The following is a 23586-nucleotide window of genomic DNA, read 5'->3' on the forward strand; positions in this document are numbered from 1 at the left end:
GTGATTTCGCATCACTCAAACTAGGCGCCAACAAGGGTTGGTTCTCCCCCCAAGTTGTCGATTATTCAGAGAGCACTATCTCACTTAGTAGTATAGCCTCTATGCCCTTTCTAGCCCATACAACTCGTAGAACTACTCAATATCGATCAGAATATCTAACCCCAGTTCATTTTGCTACTAACAAGAGAGAAAGGATAGCCTGGCTTGTCATCTGATCCAGTGATGCATGCAAAGTGGGGTTAACGGGTCAACCGAGAATCATAGCCAATGCATTGCCAACGAGTCATATAACCAACCAATTACCTTGCTGATTCACCTGCTCGGTTCAATCAGAAATGGAAATAAACATAACTATATTTTTTTTTCTTTACGAGAATGTTTAGACCATCAACCACTCATACTGCCTTTACGACTACCTATAGATAGGAACCGTGGCACTTCTTTTCTGGTTTCAACATGGAAAATTCTTTTATGTTTCGAGTGACTGTTGGATGATCCTTCTTACATGTGTTACATATACTGCCTGCTGCAAAATATCAAGGTCCTCTTTTGATGTGTGTACATGCTTTGTATAGAGCACAAACGGTGAGTAACACCAATCAAAAAAAAATTGACACGGAGATAAAGAGAAAACTGTGACGCTTAATTAAAATGAATACCATTAAAATTTCTGACTGTGAGTAACAGAACGTTCCAGCGATTTATTTCTAAAAGGTAACGTGCAACCTCATAATTCTCAGGACAATCCTCATACTCCACATGGAATTGTAGCAGACCACAGGTAATGGCAGGAACTCAACGCATTCAAACAGGTGGTTAGACAGCGCAACAGAAGAGCAGGAGAATAATGTCGGACCAGCGTTCAAATGTCAGGTTTGTATGGAGCATAGCGCAGGGAATATAAATAGAATATGGCAGAAAACGGTTATAGAGAGTGCACAGAGCGTAGGAAAGAATATGGTGCAGAATGAGGAATACAAAGCTCAATAAATTGGCAATTCTGATCAACTCTGATTAGTAGAAAGACAGAACTGACATGTCTGACATGTAGGTAGAGACCACAAAACAAGTGGCTCAAATATGAGCAGGGCCAGAATTCGCCTGCTCTGATACCATGTTAAACACACATGGACAGCAAAGAAAGATATGAAAGATAAATCATGTGATGCATTTTTTATTAACAATAGATATACATTTATAGTACAAATATGTGACTCTTGGGTTTCAGATCCCAAGGTCTCTTGGACTGCTTAGTCTTTTCGGTTTCCACACTAACCCTTTAGGATTAGGTGTCCAACAGATCCAGAGGCTGGAATTTTGCACATTGTAAGGAATTGTTGTTGGTTTTGAGATACATATCAGAGAATTGGGTGATCTATGCTTTGTTGGGGTTGAAGAAGGGACTTCTTTGCTGGGAGGTTGATGCTGGGTTAGGAATTATCGGTTGTAACTCCTCCTGGATCTTCTTGTATATCAATAAAAACTATTTGAGTTTCTTCTCCATGCTTTTGTATCATTGATGCTTGTTACATTTGTATGGCTAACTTAAATCTGATCCTAAGTTATTTATGAATATAAATCCATGTCTTTGTATAGTTTCCTTCTTCTGCGATCTTACGTGTACTTGGTGAAGCTGGGCAAGTAAGGGAGCAGGTAGCTGGAAGCTGTCAAAGAGGAGAGAGATTGGATCAAAGGACTAGCGCAAGACACAGGTTGGTTCTTCCTATTCCTCTTTGTTTATAGTTCATAAAGAAGATACAAAAGTAGTTTTCTCTGTTTGTTTCTAAGGTAGCTGTGACACCTTAGTGGGATAGAGCAGTTCTAAATAGACACTTTTCCCGGTAACAGTTGGGCAATCTTCTTGTCTTTCGGTTCATCATACCTTCACAGAAACTTAATTTCGGTTTTGGGTCAATGTTGGAAACTCCATTTCAGTGTCACCGATGTGTTCAAGAGAAGTCATTCAACTTATATCCATTACAATACTCTTAAGCCTTCATTCCATGTTTTCCTTTCTTGATCCAATTCATTATGATTATCCAGGAAGTTGACTTAGAAACACCCATCGGTACCTTGGTGCTTGAATACATCAATGGCAAGTTTCCTCACTATCGGTGACAGGTTTACATCAATGGCCTTCGACCGAAAGATTCTATGTGGTGTTCGACATCAACTCGTTTATTCACACCGTACGAATTGTGCTTGAGTACTTTAAGAGCTTAACATCATCAGTGGTTTCTCTCGTGTATGTTAACGACTTACATCATCGGCCAGTAATCAAATGGTGTATACCATGTTAGAATTCATCTCATTGATTCACATGGTTAGACTCATACATTGGTTGGTCGTGTGAAAGAAGTAGAAGACCCCGAATCTAGTTTCCACCATCCGGGCTGCGATTTTAGGATTATATAAGATCACTATGTATGATGGTTATGATCATAATGACAATCATCCAGTCATGGGTCCACCATCAAACATCAGTGGACATGTCTTTTGACCATTATACATGTAATTTTAGCTTATATGTTGACTATGAGTATGCCTCCCATAGAAAAATGATGTCATGATGTAAATGTATTGTAACATAAGATGAATCTCGTCGATTGTTCTTGATCTCGACTTGTCACAAGGTAAAGCACTTCAGTCATCAGTCATCATCTATGACTTTGTGCTTTAGGGGGGCACTCTGTTATAGTATATTTTGTCTCATCTGATCAATCAACCTCCTAATGGGATCAATCAACATCATATTCCCCCTTTACATCATCATTGAACAAAGCCCTATGCATGACTCTCTCATTCCCCAAAGTTTCTGACCTGAACTACATCATCTAAGCCAGTTTTAGGACCAACGCACCCTGGCCTCTTGTTGGACAACATTCACCTACAAGTTGCTCCATTGTGGCCTGTGTTGATCACCTACAGTTTGATATCCTTTCACCTGCTTTGGTTCTAGAAATTCGGAAAAAAGAGAGAGAATCCTAAATCCTCCATTTCCAGAAGCTTCCAAGATCTGTTGTAACCATTTACCTCAGATAAAACTTTTGAATCCTATCTTATCCTACCTTGGAGTTTCCATCCCTTATCCATAGATCTCATCCTCCCATCAAGAGTGGGTCTCAATACCAAGATTGGTAGAAGGATAAGAACTCCCTACTTACCTCACTCTATATACTTAAAGCCTTCCATATGCAAGGGGTTGGATTTTGGAGAGTGATTCTACCCTTTTGCTGTTGTGGGAGTTATCCTTTCATGCATTTAGGGTGATTGGAGGTACACTTTGTGACAAAGGAAGGAAAATTCAACAACTTGGAGGAGCTCTTCTACAAGATCAACACCTATTTATGGTTGTAACTCACTCCATTTATATCAATACAAAGAGTTTTTTTGTTTTCCTATATGTGATGTCATTATTTCATATATTTCAGTACCATGTTGATCTGTTGAATGAAGTAGATAGATAATGCTACATAGATCTCGTAGTTTCTTGGCTTGTGTTGTCTGTTTGTGCAGGTTCTAATTTTGGCAGCTAGAGCTAGGATTGGAGCATTCAAGCCAAAGAAGGAGTGAAATATACGACATATTCCAAGTAGGTTTCTTCCCCTCATCTACTTACTTTAAGGAAAACATTGGGTCCTTTTTCATTTTGTTGTTCTAGGTTAGCCACCAAACCTAGGGAGATATTTCTATCCATAGTCATAAATCCCGCATAACTCTAGGAACCTTCAAGGTAAGTGTATATCCTCATCTTTTGAGTAAGCAACAAAAAATTGGCATAAAGATATTTGTACAGGGAAAATTTTAAGAACCACCCTAAATTTTTATGTATAATAAATGGGCGAATCCCCATGATACATAGGAAAAATGGGAGGTGATTTTATCAATAATGTAATATGTATATATAATTTTTTGGGGGAATCTATCACCAGTTTATATTATCTTGTAAAGTCATGGCGAGTCTTTCATTGAATTATAAAATCCTGTAAGATCTTAGCAAATCTTTCACTGAATAATAAAACATTGTGAAGCCTTGGTGAATGTTTTGTTAAAGTATGGAACCATATATGATAATAGGAAAACACATTCATTAAACTATAATATAATAGCATACATGTTTGGAAAAAAGAAACATAATTTTATCTTCCTACAAACAATATTGCAAGTTTCAGTGGTCGTGTTTGTCAAGGTTCTTACTGTACACTCTTTCATATCCTTCTATTAGTTTTGATAATATTCCACAACAAAGTTCTTGTAGGTGTTGATCTTGACCACCAGTTCTATCAAGGTAGGACACATTAATCTTTTCTCTACCACTTTTGTCAAGCTATCAAATTTCTTTCTTATTCCATAGACTCCAACTACGGGATCAAAAAAACACATCAAGTTTGTTTACCCCAACACACCAACAAGTAGCAAGCCCCAACTATATAATATAAGAAAGTAGTAGGTATCCCAAAGGTCTGAAGGGGATATAATGGAAAGAAGTGATTGTTGTCAAAAGCCTTCTAATCAATATATAAATATATAAATTTAGATTTATTTTTATTTTAATTGGAAATCTTCAATTAAATAATAAAATTTAATTACGTCTCTCCCAATCTAAATTGCTTATTAGAATAATTCACTACCTTCATACGTCTTGCATTTTTTAATAGTGTTGTAACATGTGGATTAATTTCCATTTTGGTGCACAATCTCTGCCTTTTAGGACAATATCGTGCAGTGGCCCAACCCCTATAGATCATTACAACAAACTAAGAATAACAGAGAAGATGAAAGATTGTACAAACCAGCATATTTTCCAAACAACTAATCCAACATCAGTACCTTAACTTTTTCATGAAGATATCATATTGAGAATGTTTGAAAATGGTGGGAAATGCCCAACCCCTACAAATCATTACGACAAACTAAGAATAACAGAGAAGATGAAAGGTTGTACAAACCAGCATATTTTCCAAACAACTAATCCAACATCAACACCTTAACTTTTTCATGAAGATATCATATTGAGAACGTCTGAAAAATGGTGGGAAATTTGGGCAGTGACTATCTCTCTTTTGCGAGGGTGATGCGGAAAGAGTGATAAGATTTCACTATTTTGAATTTTTTTTTGTTAAATGAGAAAAACCAATATTAATGGTGATATTGGTATTTTTTATTAAATTTTGTGAAGTGACTAAATGTAGCTTTAACCATTCACCTTAAGTGATGTTTTTTACAATATAATTTCCTAAGTCTATTTAATAACTTCATTATCATAAAAACCAACCTATATCCATCTTAACTCCACATCTACCACTCTTAAAGGGATGAAATCTATTTATCCCTCTGAGCACTTGGTAGACCTAGAATTAAGATCGATCTAAGCTGATAGAATTTCCCCTTTAAATAGTCTATGCTCACATGAATACCATGGTATTACCATGGGTTATCATATGGATCTACGCTGATAGAATTTCCCCTTTAAATAGTCTATTCTCACATGAATACCATGGTATTACCATGGGTTATCATAACCTGGAGCTTAAAAAATACTATTAGTAATTTATAAACATTAATAAAATTAATAATTGATTTTTATTTTATTTTTTTATTTTAACCAAGTTAAAATGTTTAAGTGACATTAAATTACAAGATCCATTTTTACTCTTGATCTACCAAGCCCCGAGAGGGATCAAATATTTTTTCACTTTATGCTAGTTTGCATATCAAGATATTTGATCCCTTTGGGCGCTTAGTAGATCCAGAGTAAAGATGAACCTATGTTGGTTTAATTTCTCCCCTTTAAATAAGCTATATTTTTTCACTTTATGCTAGTTTGCATATCAGGATATTTGATCCCTCTGGGCGCTTAGTAGATCCAGAGTAAAGATGAATCTATGTTGGTTTAATTTCTCCCCTTTAAATAAGCTACATTCCACGTGAATACCATGGGTCAATACCACAGACCATCTTTATTTTTATTAATACTAATATTAGGGTTAATAATATTTTTTTGCATGGTATTAATAATAATTTGACCCATGGTATTTGGCCCATAGGGTTTTCCTAAATATAACGCATTTTTTGAGTTTTCGTAAATATAAAGTGATTTATGAAGTAAATATAAAAAAATGTTTTATTTATTTACCATACATCTTGTTTATTTATATTTTTATTAATTTACCATACCTCTTTTATAAATATGGTATTTGGCCCATAGAATTCACTTAAATAAAACCTCTTTTTTGAGCCTTCTTAAATAGAAAGAGGGTTATGGACTAAATATAAAAAGAGGTTTTATTTATTTGCCATACCTCTAGTTTATTTATATTTTTATATATTTACCATACCTTCGGAGTAAGTATAAAAAGAGGTTTTTTTTATTTACCATACCTCCAATTTATTTATATTTTTATTTATTTACACCCTTAGTGTTCTTAAATATAAGGTGACTTATGGAGTAAATAAAAAAATATATATATTTTATTTATTTACCATACCTCTCTTTTATTTATAATTTTATTAATTTACCATACCTCTTTTATAAATATAGTATTTGGCCCATAGGATTCACTTAAATAAAACCTATTTTTTTAGCATTCTTAAATAGAAAGAGGGTTATGGACTAAATATAAAAAGAGGTTTTATTTATTTACCATATCTCTAGTTTATTTATATTTTTATTTATTTATCATACCTTTGGAGTAAATATAAAAAGAGAATTTATTTATTTACCATACCTCCACTTTATTTATATTTTTATTTATTGGGACCAAATACAACCTCCCAAACCAGAAAATGGGCGATTGCAAATGAATTTAACATTGCAAAGAATTAAAATCAGGCATTGTAATGGAATATAACCTCCCAAAGGTCAAATGAGTCTTTTCATTGTTGTCAAATGAGTCTTTTCATTGTTGTCAAATGAGTCTTTTCATAGTTTATCCGCCCCTTTTTTTGGCGCTAAAATGAAAAAAAAAAAAAAAAAAAAATTAAATAAAAGTTGGGCTAAATATATGAAATGGGTGTTTTATAAAATTTCATCCCTCTAAAATGAAAAACCCCTTAAATTTCGCCCTTGGGCTAAAATCCACCCTTAAAATTTACTATGTATTTGTAAACATTTTAGGCTTTATTGGCTCCATAAGCACACAACTCTCTGCAAACAAGGTGATTGTAGCAACAACAAACAAATTCAATTATCGATAAAAACAAGTAAAATCATGAAGCATTGATCACTTACATGTTTCACATTCCATGAAGCCACAATCGCAACAATAGGCTCAGAAGGAAATAACGAGTTAATCTTATTGTGGATTAACACCACAATTATGCTCCTCCATACACTACATCTTAGCCCACCAAAAATTGAGCAGTGGTGCACATCATCGAGTGATGCATCAACAATTCTCTTTAATTTATGAGCTATATTAGCGACAGTACGCACAAGCCTTTCAACCTCATATTCACTTTCTATAGAATTCATATCAACCATCTGCAATAGTACGCACAAGCCATTCAACCTCACATTCACTTTCTACATAAGCCATATCAACCATCTGCAGAAGCAACCAAGCAAAATAAATAATCCATACAACACCAAAACCAAGTTCATTACATCAATAGAACATGGTTTATGTCAATACAATTCCTTTAAGTCTCAAATCTTTTAAGTCAGAGAAGTTTAAAAGGAACTACTCTAGGCACCTAAAAGACATAATCTCTACTCCAAACTAGGGAAGAGTATAATTGAATCCTACTCCAAACTAGGAAAGGGTAAAATTTGAATCAAAATGCACCTTTAGTTTCTATGTTATTAAAACACTAATGTGTACTATTTTTTATTTTGATTTTTGAGATGGCAAAGCTAAGGGTTCAAACATAGATTCATGTTTAAGTTTATTAGGTAGTGATGTTCTCTCCATGGCTTGGATCAAGGTCTGTGTGAGTTGGTTACAAATAAAACATGTAAATATAATAAATTGTAATAAACTATACTCTGGTGACAATGTAGATGGAATGAAGGGGATCTATGGTCAAGAAACAACTTGAGATACTGTCATTGCAATGACCTAGTTTCAAATCCTGGCGAGCGTGCTCTATATGCTTGGGTGCTTGGCATTGTAGTTTCAAATCCGCGGGTGTGCTCCATATGCCTAAGTGCTTGGCATTCCTGCCATATCCATTTAGTGACCTTGACCTAGATGCATTTGTGACATAGCCTGATGGCTAAATAATAGTTCAGGATCCTGATAATGATAATAGAGGAAAGTACTAAGTTTTCCAAAAAAGAAACATGCAATGGAGAATAGGAAGAAATTGAATACTCTTCAGGTGAACAAATAACTAAAAGTGGTATTCTGCAAACCTAAAGCACAAAATATGATAGTTCTAGCAAAACAATTGGTGTGTTAAAAATTGTCCACAACTAAATTATCCATTTGTCCACTAGAATCACATGTATGAAAACTCCTCTTAATAGTATATATAATAAGAAGTCTCTCAAACATCTTTAACTTACGTGGATAGTTGAAACAAGTATAAATAGTAAAAAAAAATCTAATTTCTGAATCCCATTGGTCCTAAAACTGGAAATTTGGTAAGAATAAGACCAAAAAATCAAAAAATAAAATTACCCAAATTTAGGACTCTAACCAAGTCCTTGGCTTCCTGAAACAATTCAACATTTAAACAGACAGCTCTATCCTTCTCGTTAAAATTGCTATAGAAAGGGGGGAAAAATCAGAGGCCCAAGATCATTTACTTCATATTGATTTTGATCTCCATTTAGTGAGAACAACAAAGGCAGAGGTTGTTGAAGAAAGTGTAACTAGGTTCAATCTTCATAAATGTAATTTTTATCTTTGTACTTGTAAAAAAAAAGAATTATTATTTTGTCATTATCAATAATGGGTTTCTTGCCCATTTGATAGGTCAAGCACACGATTAAGTGCTTCTAGGAAAGTCAAAGAGTCAATGTAATTATTGAAGACCCATGTGGGCATGTTACATTATGTAAACATATGTATTAGAGTCAAAGAAATATGTTTAGGATGATCCTCCAAAGCAAAGAAAAGTCTCCTCTTCAAATCGGCTCAAAGAAATGAATTTTGGTGCACTTAAAGTCAAGTCGGCCTAACTAGCTCAAGTCAGCCCAAAAGGAGGGATAAACTCCTATATATAGGGTAGCTCGACCTCACTGATGAGCCCCAAAAATGGATGATTATTTGGGCTCATTCAACCACCTAATTCGACTTAATCCACCATTCTCATTAGTTTATTGCATGTTTTTTATTATATTTATGCTAATAGAGCGAATTGGGTTAGTCATTATGCCAACAAGTCTAATGTGTGCTTTGTGTAGCCTTTTTGGTCAATTTGGAGACAAAGTCAATGGTTGAAATGAGCACTTGGCAGCCAAATTCGTGGAGAGTATTTTTAGGAAGGTGTTCCCTTCATTTATGGGCCCTTACCTCGAATTCTCCACCATCAGATCGGAGTTCAAGGGCCACCAAATCAATCAGCACAAGGGCAGCCAAGCAAGTCAAGTAGGACTGCTGTTAACTACAAGTCTTGGGCAGCCGAGTCCCTAAAGTTTAGGAGGACTGTTGGGGTCCTCAATTTGTATAAATAAGAAGGCTTAGGGCCTCATTTTGGTTAGCTGGTAGTTAGCCAATGGTTAGTCATTTTGTAGGCAGAAGTTAGCCAGTTTGTATTTCAATTTTGAGGCAATATATTAGCTTTGCTTTCAGCTCATTTTCAAGTTCTCCTTGTGGACAGTTTTGATGTAACTCTTCTTTTCTTGCTCAATAAAGATGAATCCAGCTTTGCACCAGCTCTAAATCTCTCTTAGGAGGCTATAGCTCTTGGGGTTGGGCCCATCTCAAGCGCCTAGTACCTCCTTTGTTTACTTTCATGTGTCTTTGCTGCATTCTTAGAGTAAAATCTGCTATTTAGATTTAAAACTTGTTGTGTTATTTAGGTTGCTTTTGATGATTAAAGTAGATTTTCATGTTCAGATTGATTTGGATAGATTAATAACATAAAGGATCCTTGGAAAAAGGGGCTCAAGCACCTCTGATCTTACCTCTCCCTCAGTGGGATCGTGAGTTGGGACAAAGGTGACCTTGCTGCCCACAAAAACGATGTTTTGCTTCACCATGCAAGTATTAGTGTTGGATTCTTAGTTGTCAAACTTGATATCAGTTTTGACTGCATGCTTAGGGTTATGATTGCTTAGTTGCATAGTTAGTTCATCTGATTTTGTGCAAATAAACTTCTGTTCCATTTCTTTTGCTATTATCTAGGTCAGATTAGGTCAAGGTAATTAGGTTCTTGATTTTCCAAGTCTTCATTTGTTAAATTCGAAAAATAACTTGCAGAGCACCTGTTATCCTTCTTTATCTATCCATAATCCATCAGATAATCTGCTCCAACCCTTAGTCCATGATTCGTACCCTTCATTTGCCATACTTTCCCCACCTTGCCCTAATTCCTACATTCTTGTGCATCATCGCTTCCTCCATCCTTGAACAAATCCAATCGCTCCTTATCCTCATCCACCAATTCCTAGAACTCTTCACACCCCTATTTCACCTCCATACTCATTCCTCCATCTTTTTCCCTCCATCCATGCTCCAAAATCCCATTTCGAAACATCCTGTAGAAGAATTACAGAACATCCTGTAGAAATCCTGAACATCCTGTAGAACCCCTGCAGACTTCCTGTAGAAGCTCATAAACGCGGTTTCTTGGCAGCCAAACTTTGTGAAACTCTCTGGAAGGGTGTTAGGGACTCCTTAGACCCTCTCTGAACCTTCCCGACCTCTTCCAAGCATTTCTCCTCCTTGATCCACCTCTGCACAGTCAAAAATAGTTAAAAGCACATGCATGATAATTCCAACAACTTAATCAAAAATACAAAAAGATGTTTTCTTCAGATAGAGGTAGTCTAGACACATGTATTTTACCTTCATAGAAGTAATGGCATCACTTTCAGTAGTTTGCATGCTCTCCTTTGCGTCAGTAGGACTAGCTGGTAGAATTAGGGTTTGCTAGGGTTTGCATTTCCTTTCCGCTTTCCAGTTTCTTTCTGCAAGTAAATTAGCCCCTTTGAGTTAGCTTTCATTCATCAGTTAAAAAGCTTCTTCTAAGAGCTCATAGAAGTTGGCTTAAGCTCCTAGCGTACTTGTGCCAGCTGACCAAGTGACAGCTGCGGCAAGAGCTAGTACTTGTGCATACAACACCGTCGCTTCCAAGTTTGTTACGAACTACCGGGTTGATAAAATTAAAGAAGGGAGTTCCAGGAGTTGTAGCATTATTGCTACAATACTGGAGCCCACCACTCACCATTAGACCATCAAGTGATCTCTGAAATCAATGAAAAAAGAGAATCAAGAAAGAGGTGCGAAAAAGGGGCATAAAGGTGATTCTAGGGCAACGAAGAAGAAGCAAGAGAAACCTAGTTCGGGAGGGTTTTTTTAGGGCCTAATTCTATCACACGTGCGAAGAAAGGAGGGAAGTTTTGTAGTCACATCAGATCCACAAGTGCAGCAACATAATCAAGTTTGATTGGACCAAGAAAAGACTTCGAAGAAAGCCTCCATCTCTAGCGAAGAAAAGGACAACTAAAGCGAAGGAAGGAAGCAAGTAAAAGGGCTCATTTCAAGCCCTGGATCAGCCACACATGTGAAGAATTCAGATCTACAGTGGGGTAAGAGGATCAACCTCTCGACTTGGAAATATATCTCAAGGAAGGTCTCATTCTCTAGCCTAAGTATCAAGGGAAAGGAATATCAAGCGAAGTAGAGAAGGAAAGGAAGACACCAAAGAAGAGGTCTCTAAAGAAGCCTAGGGTTTCTGTAGTTTCCGGAAAAGAGCACTCAGATACCGAAAGAAGTGTGAAGAAAGAAATCAAGGTGAAAATCAGAAGAAGGCATTGATTGAAGGAAAAAAGGAAGAGATACTGTGTCTTGTGCTTGGAGGATCTACTGGTCAAGGGTCTAGAGTTTGGCATTTGTAATTGAATCTTCAATAAGATAAATTTGTAGAAGGGTTTTCCTCTCTAGGAGAGAGAAGTTTTTCCCTGGCTAAGAGCCAGCATCTTGTGTTCCTATCTCTTTTTTTTGGTAACTGCTTGATGAAGTAATAAAACACGCACTAATAATAATAAGAGAAGACTGCGCTATTAAGAAAATTAAAAGGTACTTTACAAATTTTTATCATCGTCAAAAGAATCTCACTATACCTAGATGCACTAGATTCTTCAACATGGAATCAAAGCTAAGGTGACACATCAAGGAAGGGCATCTCAAGAGCACAAAGAAGATTGAAGCATTAAGATGAAGAAGCAAGGGCACAAAAAGGTTGAAGCATCAGATCTACAAGCAAGAGTTCCAGATCCATCAAAGACAAGAAGGATTATTATCTTCTCTCCTAGATCCATCAAGAAGGACTACCAGCCTGGGAACAAAGAAAGAAGAAAGTCTTTCATCTAAAGGCTTCTGCAAGAAGGGTTTACATCAAAGATTCATCATCTTCAAAGGAAGGTATTCAGATCTAGACTCATCATTGAAGATTTCCATATCTACATAGTGAGAAGTTTTCATCACCAAGAAAATCTTTCATAAGGCCCCTTGAAGGAAGCATCTTGAAAGCTCTAAGTAGTCAAGTCATCAAATATTCAAGGAAGCAACAAGATCTCTTCATAACAACTCTCTCAAGTAAGTATTTTTATGCCCTCTTATGAAAATATCAAAATGTCTTTTTGCAAGGAAAACAACAAATTGGTTGGAACTACTAATTTCCTTGCATAGAAAAGAGGACTGATCTACTTCTAAAAGAAAATGAAGTTCTGGACTACGTTAAAGGGAGTGTCACTGTTCTTAATAAGGAACAAACTCAAGACCTAGCAAAGTATAATAAGGATGAAACAAGGGCTCAAAGGATTATGATAGAATCCATCAAGGACCCTCTCATTGCTTATGTTTCCAAACTTGAAACATCTAAATATATCTATGATAATATGGTGGAGCTATTCTCAGTTAGTACAACTGGGGAAGTGATATCGTTGCGTAATGAATTATATAAAATGAAGATATCCAAAGAAGAAGGAATAACTCCCTACTTCATGAAGGGCTCTGAGATGAGAAACCAACTGCAAGAACTATGAGAAGTTATGTCAGATAGAGAGATGGCCACTGCAGTGCTCAATGTATTACCTGAGGAATCGGGCAACTTCAAATCAAGTATATATGCCAATAAGGAAGCCACCCTGTTGAATGAACTTTGGTCTCTATGCAAAATTTAAGAGACTAGACTCAAAGCCAAGGATCATGTATGATCGAAGGAGTGGGCATTTTCTGCTATGGCCAAAATAAAAGGGAAATTTGGCAATTTTGGTCCACAAAGAAAGGGTAAAAGAGATATGTCCAAAGTCCAATGCTTTGGCTGCCAAGAATATGGACACTATAAGAGGGATTTTCCTAAGTTCAAGAAGGACAACAATAAGAGGAAACAAGAAGAAGACCACATTACCCAAGAAGTGAAAGAAGAAGATAAGAATTAGAATAAGGAGGACCCTCCGGATCTCTTCTATGATTTGAAATCAACTTCTTCACATAAGTCTTCTTTAAAGTTTTGGGTATCATAGGAACATGTAACCGTGGGATAGAATACATGGTTTATGAGAATGACATATTCAAGAATATATGAGTATTATGCGGAGATAGATATATTCATGTAAGAAGGATAGATCCATTAGATAAACTCATCAATGCATGAAGGAATGATCATGATCATCTTAGAAGGCCACTATCATCAGCAGAAAGGAGCATTTGCAGGATGAGGACTACAAGAATCCTCTGGTGAAATCTTCAATAGAGGGTTCATGAATTTAAGGAAAAATAGATGTCTCAATAAGAGTTCCACTTATGGGGATTCAAGAAAGGATGATATGTAGGCAAGAAATGATGTAGCAAAGCAAAGGAGATTGAGGTAATCTCAATCTATGAAGCTATCAAAGGAAGCTGAGATGATCAAGGAAAGAACTAAGATGAGGTATGTATGCATCTATGTTTTTAGTTAAAGTCATGTCATCATTTGTATCAATGAGCATGGAGGATTTCTCTGGTAGCATGGTTAAGGACAGCGTAGATCTCTTTCATTGAACAAAATGCACGAGGGCATGGATCACTTACTGATAAAGGTCAACATGAGAAATGTCCTCATATGGAGTATGAGATGGTTGACAAAGAAAAAATATTAAAGAAGCATATGAGATAAATATATCAAGGATAAAACGACACCATTGACACTAGGAATCAAAATCTGACGTTTGTTGAAGGCATCTCCCGAAAGAAGGCACAAGAATTTTGACAAAGGAAGAAAAAGATCAAAGGACCCTTGACACCTAGAAAGTCCTTGGAGATGTGAAAATGCAGGATGTTGATGATTCAAGCCAACAAGATGTCATGATGGAAATCCATATTGTAAGGTACCATTTGATTTAATGTTATGCTTTGATTTCTTGAATAATATCTGGATAGGTTCATGCAGGGCTACTGGAAAAAAAGTTGTAAGTATAAGTACAACTAGCATTCATGTGGAGGATGGAAATTCCAGAAAGAAGCATGATGAGAAAGAAGTAGCCATATGACGAAGGTTCCATATATGTATCAAGAAGGCCACTTTCCATGAATAAAGGAATGACGTGACGAAACAAGAAGGAAAGTGATTGATGGTTGATGCCCTACTAAGAAGAAGCTCGACTGAATTTCATGACATCAAGGAAAGAAAGTGATCAAGCAGCTGAAGGACCCACAAAGAAGAAGTTTCTGATGAAAAGGAGAGTCCCTAGTTGAGAGGGAGCTCTGACAAGTCCCTAATTAAGAGGGATCTTGGGAAAGTTCCTGGTCAGAGGCAACTTGGGTACATTCCTTCATAGGAATGGGCATATCTTCCCTAGTTGAAAGGGAGAGATAGACACAACATTCTTGTCTTCACGTGGGAAGAAAGAATGGAGGATTGGGTAATCATATGACATCCAATACTCTTTGAGGATGTGTAGGGCATCCAAGATAAGAGTAGGCAAGAGGACCGATATTCTTTTAGGGCTAGGAACCCATGACAAGAATAGTCCTAGAAGTTCATACTTAGTGAACACCCGAGTGGGTATGTACCTTGAGAGACAATGATGAAGGTGTCTATAGTCATTGGTCTTGCCAACATTGTGCTCTGATCTAATGAGAGATAGAGATGTCAGTCAAGGCCTTAATATGGAAACAATGTTGGTTACTATGATGCTAGAATAGATGGATTTCCAATCTGATTTCTCTTATGTGAATTCTTCAGATTGAAAATGTCCAAACACCTTGTAAGTGATTTATGAATACCTCTCTAATTAAGAGGGAGTGTTGAAGAAAGTGTAACTAGGTTCGGTCTTCATAGATGTAATTTTGATCTTTGTACTTGTAAAAGAAAAGAATTATTATTTTTGTCATTATCAAGAATGGGTTTCTTGCCCATTTGATAGGTTAAGCACATGTTTAAGTGCTTCTAGGAAAGTCAAAGAGTCAATATAATTATTGAAGACCCATGTGGGCATGTTACACTATGTAAACATATGTATTAGAGTTAAAGAAATATGTTTAGGATGATCCTCTAAAGAAAAGACAAGTCTCCTCTTCAATTCGGCTCAAAGAAATGAATTTCGGTGCAATTAAAGTCAAGTCGGCCTCACTAGCTCAAGTCGGCACAAAAGGAGGGACAAACTCCTATATATAGGGCAGTTCGACCTCAACATTAGACCATAAAGTGATCTATGAAATCAATGAAGAAGAGAATCAAGAAAGAGGTGTGAAAAAGGGGCATAAAGGTGATTTTAGGGCAGCGTAGAAGAAGCAAGAGAAACTAAGTTTGGGAGGGTTGTTTTAGGGCCTAATTCTATCACACGTGCGAAGAAAGGAGGGAAATTCTGCAGTCACATCAGATCCACAAGTGCAGCAACATAATCAAGTTTGATTGAACTAAGAAAAGACTTCTAATAAAGCCTCCATCTCTAGCGAAGAAGAGGACAACTAAAGCGAAGGAAGGAACCAAGTAAAAGGGCTCATTTCAAGCCCTAGATCTGCCACACGTGTGAAGAATTCAGATCTGCAGTGGGGTAAGAGAATCAACCTCTTATCTTGGAAATATCTCTCAAGGAAGGTATCATTCTCTAGCCTAAGTATCAAGGGAAAAGAATATTGCCAAGCGAAGTAGAGAAGGAAAGGAAGACACCAAAGAAGAGGTCTCTAAAGAGACGTAGGGTTTCTGCAGTTGTTGGAAAAAGAGCACTCAGTTTCCAGAAGAAGTGCGAAGGAAGAGATCAAGGTGCAAAGAAGAAGAAGGCATTGATTGAAGAACAAAAGGAATAGAGACTGTGTCTTGTGCTTGGAGGATCTACTGGTCAAGGGTCTAGGGTTTAGCATTTGCCAATTGAAGCTTCAATAAGAGAAATTTGTAGAAGGGTAAGAGGATAAACCTCTCAACTTGGAAATATCTCTCAAGGAAGGTCTCATTCTGTAGCCTAAGTGTCAAGGGAAAGGAAGATTGCTAAGCGAAGTAGAGAAGGAAAGGAAGATTGCCAAGCGAAGTAGAGAAGGAAAAGAAGACACCAAAGAAGAGGTATCTAAAGAGAATTGGGAACATAGGTCCAAGATTATTGCCTTGCATGTCAAGTTCTTAAAAGTTTCTCAAGCTGCTTAGATTTGGACAATCCCTAGACACTTGATTTCTTGAAAGTTGTAATACTATGAGGTTTTGCAATGTACTAAGAGAGATTGACATATGACCACTTAATAAGTTGTTCTTCGAGGCCTGAGAAGTTAGACCAGGGAGGGTTCTTATCCAGTTAGGCACTGTGCCATTCAACATATTATTGTCTAGTATTAAGGTCTGGAGATTCCTCTGAAGAGAAAGCTCCTGTGGAATGTTTCCATAGAAAAAAAATGAAGTGGTATTTAGTATACCAAGGGAGGATAAGTGACCTATGTTTGCTAGTAGAGGACCCTAGATTCCTAGAGATGCTAGAGAGAGAACTTTAAGACTTGAAAGCTTGTAGAGGGTAGTTAAAAATGAATCTATTGAAAAAGATGATGACAAAGTCTGGTTTGAAACAAAAAATGTCCTATTTCCCTTTCGAAGAGAACCCTTGTCACCCACAATTTTCAGTTGTGTTATTGCTCCCTCGTAGCATACAATGGTGAGAGATGAAGGAGTAGTAAGGTTGCAAAATTTTGTATTATTGTTCCATCCTTTTAATGCACTCGGGTCCAAGAGATTCTAAATTCTCAGCACGGTCTAGACATTAGAAGAATGGAATTGTTGGGAACCTAGCAGGAGAAATACAATGAGGATTGGAATCAACACTGCCCACTTCAAATAAGAGAATGAAGCCTTACCTCTTGCCATTGATTTCTGCCTCATTTCTTAGAACAACTCATATTGGGTATAACTATATTGAGTGCCTGTAGCAACATAGTTCTGAACATAAGCATTGAGAATATGAACCCAAGTAGCATATCCCTGTATAATCTACAATGAAAAACAATACCCAATAGTGCAAAAACCAATTTTACCCAAATCCTCTATAGTGTTGGTTGTTCTCTGGAACTTTATCCCATCTTGGAATGAATGACTATCACCCAAATTCATCAGTGCACTCGACATTGACAACACTAATCCTTCAACATGAATATGTGGTCCTTGTATGAGCAAGATGTTGAGGGAATCCATGCCATAAGAAAATAATTTTTTGAAAGCAGAGTTGTCGATGCAAGTGGAATTAAATTAATTCTCTACTGAGAATGGGAATGATCATTATGTTAAGGTTCAACAAATCTGAGACCGTCAATGCATTGCTTCATTTAATGGCATTAATAATTGTGACAAGTGTTTCGGCGAGTCATGCGAAGTTGCAAAGCACTGGAGAATCATCAGGACATGCGTTTCGGTGAGCCATGTGAAGTTGGAGAGCACTAGAGAATCATCAGGACATGCATTTTGGCGAGTCATGTGAAGTTTCAGAGCACTGGAGAATCATCAGGACAAGCATTCGACGAGTCATGTGAAGTTGCAAAGCACTGAGCATACAAAACATTTAAACCGCTAGCGTGGAGCTCGCCGCTGCATTGGGCTCTGTAGCCCTGTTGTGGCGGCAGTGCTCAAGTCATTGTATTGGAAAAATAAAAACCTAAGGTGAACCATGGAAATTCAGTAGATTTTTTCCTAAAAATTTTGTACGAACACGAATAATGCAAATTCATGGATAATAGATGTCACTGCTATGCATGGTGACATCTCCAAAATAAAATGTATGGTGATACCTCCAAACCATTAGACTCTCAATTGGTGGATTGTTTAATGCACAATCTTCTAAACGGTGTAATAGTTCACGTGACTTTCAATGTGTAGAGTACCGCGGATTGTGCTACGAGCTTGATGACTACTTTACGACATATGGCATCTTTGCACACTAGGAAACAACGACGAGGAAACGTCTTTGCAAACAACGAAGGTTGTAGGGCTCACTCACCAAAAAAACTCTCAACCCTTTTATGCAGACCTCACATTTAAAAACTCAGATTTGCATTCAAACCCTTAGATCTTATGATCAATTCTACTCTCTACTTTGTGAAGAGTCTTACACCTTGGATTTTATGATCACTTTTACTCTTCACTCTGTGAAGAATCTTATACTTGTTGTGATATTCGAATCCTTGGATTTTGCAATTTGATGTACTCTATGAAGAGTCTTAAAATGGCTCACATACCATGCAAAGAGTTATATAAAGATTTATACAGAGATAAAGAGGGAAATAGGGAATTTTATAGAATCCCCTAAAATTAACCACCTCTAAAGCAATTTGAGATTTGCATGAATTTCCCAAAAATATCAAACTAAGTGTCTAAAAATATATTTCTAAAAATGACTTGAACTATTGAACAAGTGTTTGAAAATGACTTGAACTAACACCAATTAATTGAAAAAATTATTTTCAAAAACCTAGAATAGTTAATTAGTTTACTTCTCTTTTCTTTTTCGTAAAAAATTTACTTGAAATGTATATTTTTTATCACAATATACAATTTTATCACAATTTAATTCTGTTTTCCAAAATGTAAAAATCTATCATCATTTTTGGCATTTTAATTTACTTATTCTAAATTATTTTATAATACATTTTTGAAACGTTAAAAAACTTGCATATAATCAACATGCAAAACGAACCCCTCTAACGAACCATAGGCCATATTTCTTTTTGCTAAACTGTTATTTTAATTTCCAATGGATGCATATAGCGGCCCTGCAAACACTCCTTTCCAGTTAGATATCATATAAGATAAGTTTGTAATAAAATCTCGCATGGGTTTTGATCAGAACTGCATTAGAATTAAAATGACCATAGGAACTCTTTGATATAACGCGGAATGACGGTATCCCATCCCACCCTTTTAATTACGTGCCCTTTATGATATAAAGTGGAATAGCGACATCCAAACCAAAATTCCAAGGAAAAACCAAAATGGACTATTTTTAAGTAACAAATATTTAACTTTCACCCCAGGTTGGGATTATCAAACATATTGTAAGTCTTTTCTAATGAATTTTGGTAATGGAAAAAAAAATTAAAATTATGAATGTATTTGATAATTTTATTATTATTATTACTTATTATTATTATTATTTTGGGTTAAATTCTGTTACCAAAAGTCAAGTTGATTGTCTTGTTAAATTTCATTGCTGCGTTTAAGTGACATTTGGTTGTTTAGTTGGTTGTCTTGTTAGATTTTGTCGCTGCATTTAGGTGACATTTGGCTTTCTGGTCAAATTCAGTATTAGCTTTTTATATAGTTTTAAAAATCAGATTAACCTAGAAAATAATAGAAATTTTGGCAAGATTATAATAAATTTAGCAGAAATTTTTGAAAATTTATATTATAGCTGTCAAACTTCAAAATTTTGAGTGGTCCTAAATTCTTAATGACGCTGAATCCATTTTCACCATCAAAATAATTATTCAAATACTCTAACAATCTAATTAATCCATTTTCACCATCAAAATAATTGTTCAAATACTCTAACAATCTAATTTTTTTGATTTTTTAATACAAATTCCAAAAAAAAATTAAGCATCCACTGAATTTGACTTTGTTGAGTACCAATGCACCATAACCCCAAAATAAATAATACTTTTTCACTTAAAGTCAAGTTGATCACAAGTACTGGTCACTAAATGAACTAGAAATAGAAAATAAATTAGTACTTTTACACTCCACGTGAAGTCAAGTTGCATGAAAGTGGTTGAGGACAACTGGATCAGAACCCAAAAATAAATTAATACTTATGGTGGCTTTTGCACCTGCGAAAAGTCAAGTTGGTTGTAGTTCTTGAGTATTAAATGAACCAGAACCAGAAACTAAATTAATATTTTACACACAACCGGCTTTTGCATCTAACTATAGTTACTGTTGTTAATACTTTTACAGGTCACCTAAAGTCAAGTTGGTTGAAAGTAATTGAGTACGAATGGACCAGAACCAGAAATAATTGATAGTCATGGTGGGCCCGCCCTCGTGGAGACATTCAGCCCAATTTGAGGAAGAGAAACCCTAATCTTGCTAGAGCTTTGGTGGTGGGAATGATAAAATCTGGTACGCCTCTGGTTTGGAAGAACTTGTGCTCTCAAACTCCTGGAGTAATGGGGTTTGGACTGCAGCGAATGTGTTCACCAGCCATTTGAAAAGGGTTGTGCAGGATGTGAAACTGCTCATTTCTTTGCCCAATCTTTCAGCGACATTTGAGCGTCTGAACAATCTAACAGCAGCAAACATATCAGAGATCGGAAATGGGATGTTGGTCAGCTCGACTCAGAGAGTGAGTTCGATTTTCCTCCAAGTGGTGGATGCGGGGAACCTGGTTTTGTTGGAAATGCAATACAGAGGGGAACCAGATAGCAACATCCGAATTAATGATGCATATGGCACGCAGAGTGTTGTTAAGACTCTGCTGCTTCAGACCATCAACAACAGCTTTAAGGTACGCGGTTCATTTGATTCCATCATTTGGGTAACGGTCTCCAAACGTTACGATATCTTAAACTACAAGATTGCATTGCCAGTAGATAAAACTGACAGAACTTTCTAGACAAATCTAATTTGGAAGGGCAAAAATATAGGCTGTGGTCTTATTTAAGGGATACTTTTTTTTTTTTCTTGTACTAGATGATGTGGAAGAGTCTTGAACTGCAAACCCTAGGAGGGTCATAATGACAGAGGTTACTACTAGGAATAAGGAAGTGTGTACAAGTATGGAAGCTGATGAGATAGCAAGAGTGGAACCGCTACCCGTAGAGGGGGGTTGGCAGTTGTTTTGTTGCAGAGCATTTCCAAATGGAAGTGTTCATGATGAAATAGGAAACTTTGCCAGGAAAATCGCAGTGAAGTGCAAGGGTACGGCACTGCCTATAAATGTAGTGGTTGCCCCAATGAGAAACTATACTTATCAAGATAAGTGGAAACATGGTTTACATCATATGCACAAGATAGATGACAAGTTTTATGGCCTGCCCGATGAAATTGAGGAAAAAACATTTCAACTTATGAAATGGAGTTGCAATGGTCTACAAGATTATTTGAAGACGCGTTTTGTGTATTTTGCAGCTTTTTCCGAAGACACAGTAATTTACTGTAAAAAGGTCATAGATTTTTGGATTGCAGAAGATCTGGTTTTGTATATTTTACAGCTTTTCCCAAGACAACATAATCCACAGCTAAAGTGGAGAGCTATTTGACACACATAGGGCACAGTTTTATCAACTTCTTAACGGGTCGTTGTTTGATTGAGCTTGTAAAAACGGATAGCGTGGATGTGATTGAAGCTGTTGAAATACACCATGTCCTTCGTGATCAGCCGATTCCCATTGCCTAGAAGGAACACAGGTGTTATTTCAAAGTATTTGAAAAAACTCCCCACGGAGTTGCCATGTTTGATAGCTCAATGTACTGGAACCCAAAGTTGGAGGAGTTGGAGTAGGTTACGGGTTTTCCAAGCTAAAGATGTTCGACTCTTTGGGTAATAGAGTTGTTGGGAGATGTTGGGGCAGTGGCAGCGGAAAGTGGAAGTTGAGGGTTGGGAGAGTGGGCATCACCTTTAGCTGTGCTCAAGTGTTTTAGTCTATGTTATTGGAGAAATTGAAGACTATTGTGCAATAAAAAAAATTATACTCGTTTAAAGGATCTGCAAAGTTCGTGCCGTCTCAGGTTTTTTAAGTCCTATTAAAATCACTGATCTAGAGGGGATTATGGGAAATTGATTAAAGAGGAAAAACTGTAGCTGGGAGTGACCTGCAAAGTTTGCGCCGTCACAGGATTCTATAAGTCAGGATAAAATTGCAAAACCTGGAATATCTTTGCCTTCGCCTTTGGCAGTGTGCTGTGGAGCGATTGGGTTAATGAATTTCGAAAGCTTGCATACCTTGATAGCCGGATCTGTAAGCAGCTGAAAGAGCTACCCCGCAAAGTTGCTTGGAGATATACTCGAACCAGAAGTTCGAAGAGTTGGAGTAGGGGATGAGTTTTCCAAAGCTACAGGTGTTGACCCTTTGGGGAATACAGTCAGAGTGTGTTGGGGCAGTGGCAGCAAAAAGTGGAAGTGGAACTGCGAGAGTGGGCGTCACCCTGACCCGTGCTGAAGTCTCTTCGTGTATAATTATATTATTGGGATAATTAGAAGACATTGCGTGGGAATGGTAGAAGTTTAAATGAAACAGGAGGTGACAGACAATGGTGGGGATGCAAATCAATGGAAGATTCTAATCTGATGAAAATAGAAAGTGGGAGAAGTTGAAATGCTATACTATTTGTAAAGGTAAATAAATGTTTTTCCTTCATATTCACAGGTAACAAGAGGAACAACAGTGAAGCTGCTCGTCTCTGCCTAAAGGGCAAAAAAGAAAAGGCCAATAATTTGTTTGGCAATCGTCTTACCTGTGGGCAGACTATAAAAAATGATTACTGAATAAATTAATAAAAGGGTAATTGATTTAGTGCATTTTGTATGAAGTGATGCAATTAGTATTTGAATTTTGTATAAATGTTAATAGCTCATTCAGCAATCTGATTTCTGTTTATTGTGTGGATAGTTTATATTTGAATTTTGTATAAATGTTAATAGCTCATATTAGGTAATCTGATTTCTGTTTTATTGTGTGGATAGTTTATATTCAACAATCTATTTGTTTTTATACTTTGAACATAAATCATTTGTGTTTTGACAATTGGACACAAACAGGAAAGTCATCTGCCATCAAAACAGATAATATTTAGTTATCAGTACCAATTCAAACCTGTAGGTCTTTGCAAATGTATTTCGAGAAATTGTTGCTCATGGATTATTGAATTTACATGAAAGGAAGACGATTTATCCAGAATGCAGCGCGGGAAGCTAAGCTAAGTCGCGAGGCTTGATGATCTAAAACGCCGCAATACCGCAGGGAACCAATAAACGCCGCAAGGTCTATCAATACTGTAGTATGTACAAGGGAGCCAGCTAAACCG

The 23586-nt window shown here is 36.6% G+C and overlaps 1 long non-coding RNA gene across 1 annotated transcript; it reads left to right on the top strand.

Moving 5' to 3' along the window:
* The first annotated feature begins 20558 nt into the window (after window positions 1–20558).
* On the top strand, window positions 20559–22801 carry LOC149234839 (uncharacterized). Its single transcript, XR_016246124.1, has 2 exons — window positions 20559–21067; window positions 21253–22801. It is a non-coding gene; the product is annotated as an uncharacterized LOC149234839 (long non-coding RNA).
* Window positions 22802–23586: the final 785 nt, after the last annotated feature.

The sequence above is a fragment of the Pinus tabuliformis genome, chromosome 8 (assembly GCF_031772625.1).
Source record: "Pinus tabuliformis cultivar Carrire ecotype Pingquan chromosome 8, CPIR1, whole genome shotgun sequence".
Taxonomy (NCBI): domain Eukaryota; kingdom Viridiplantae; phylum Streptophyta; class Pinopsida; order Pinales; family Pinaceae; genus Pinus; species Pinus tabuliformis.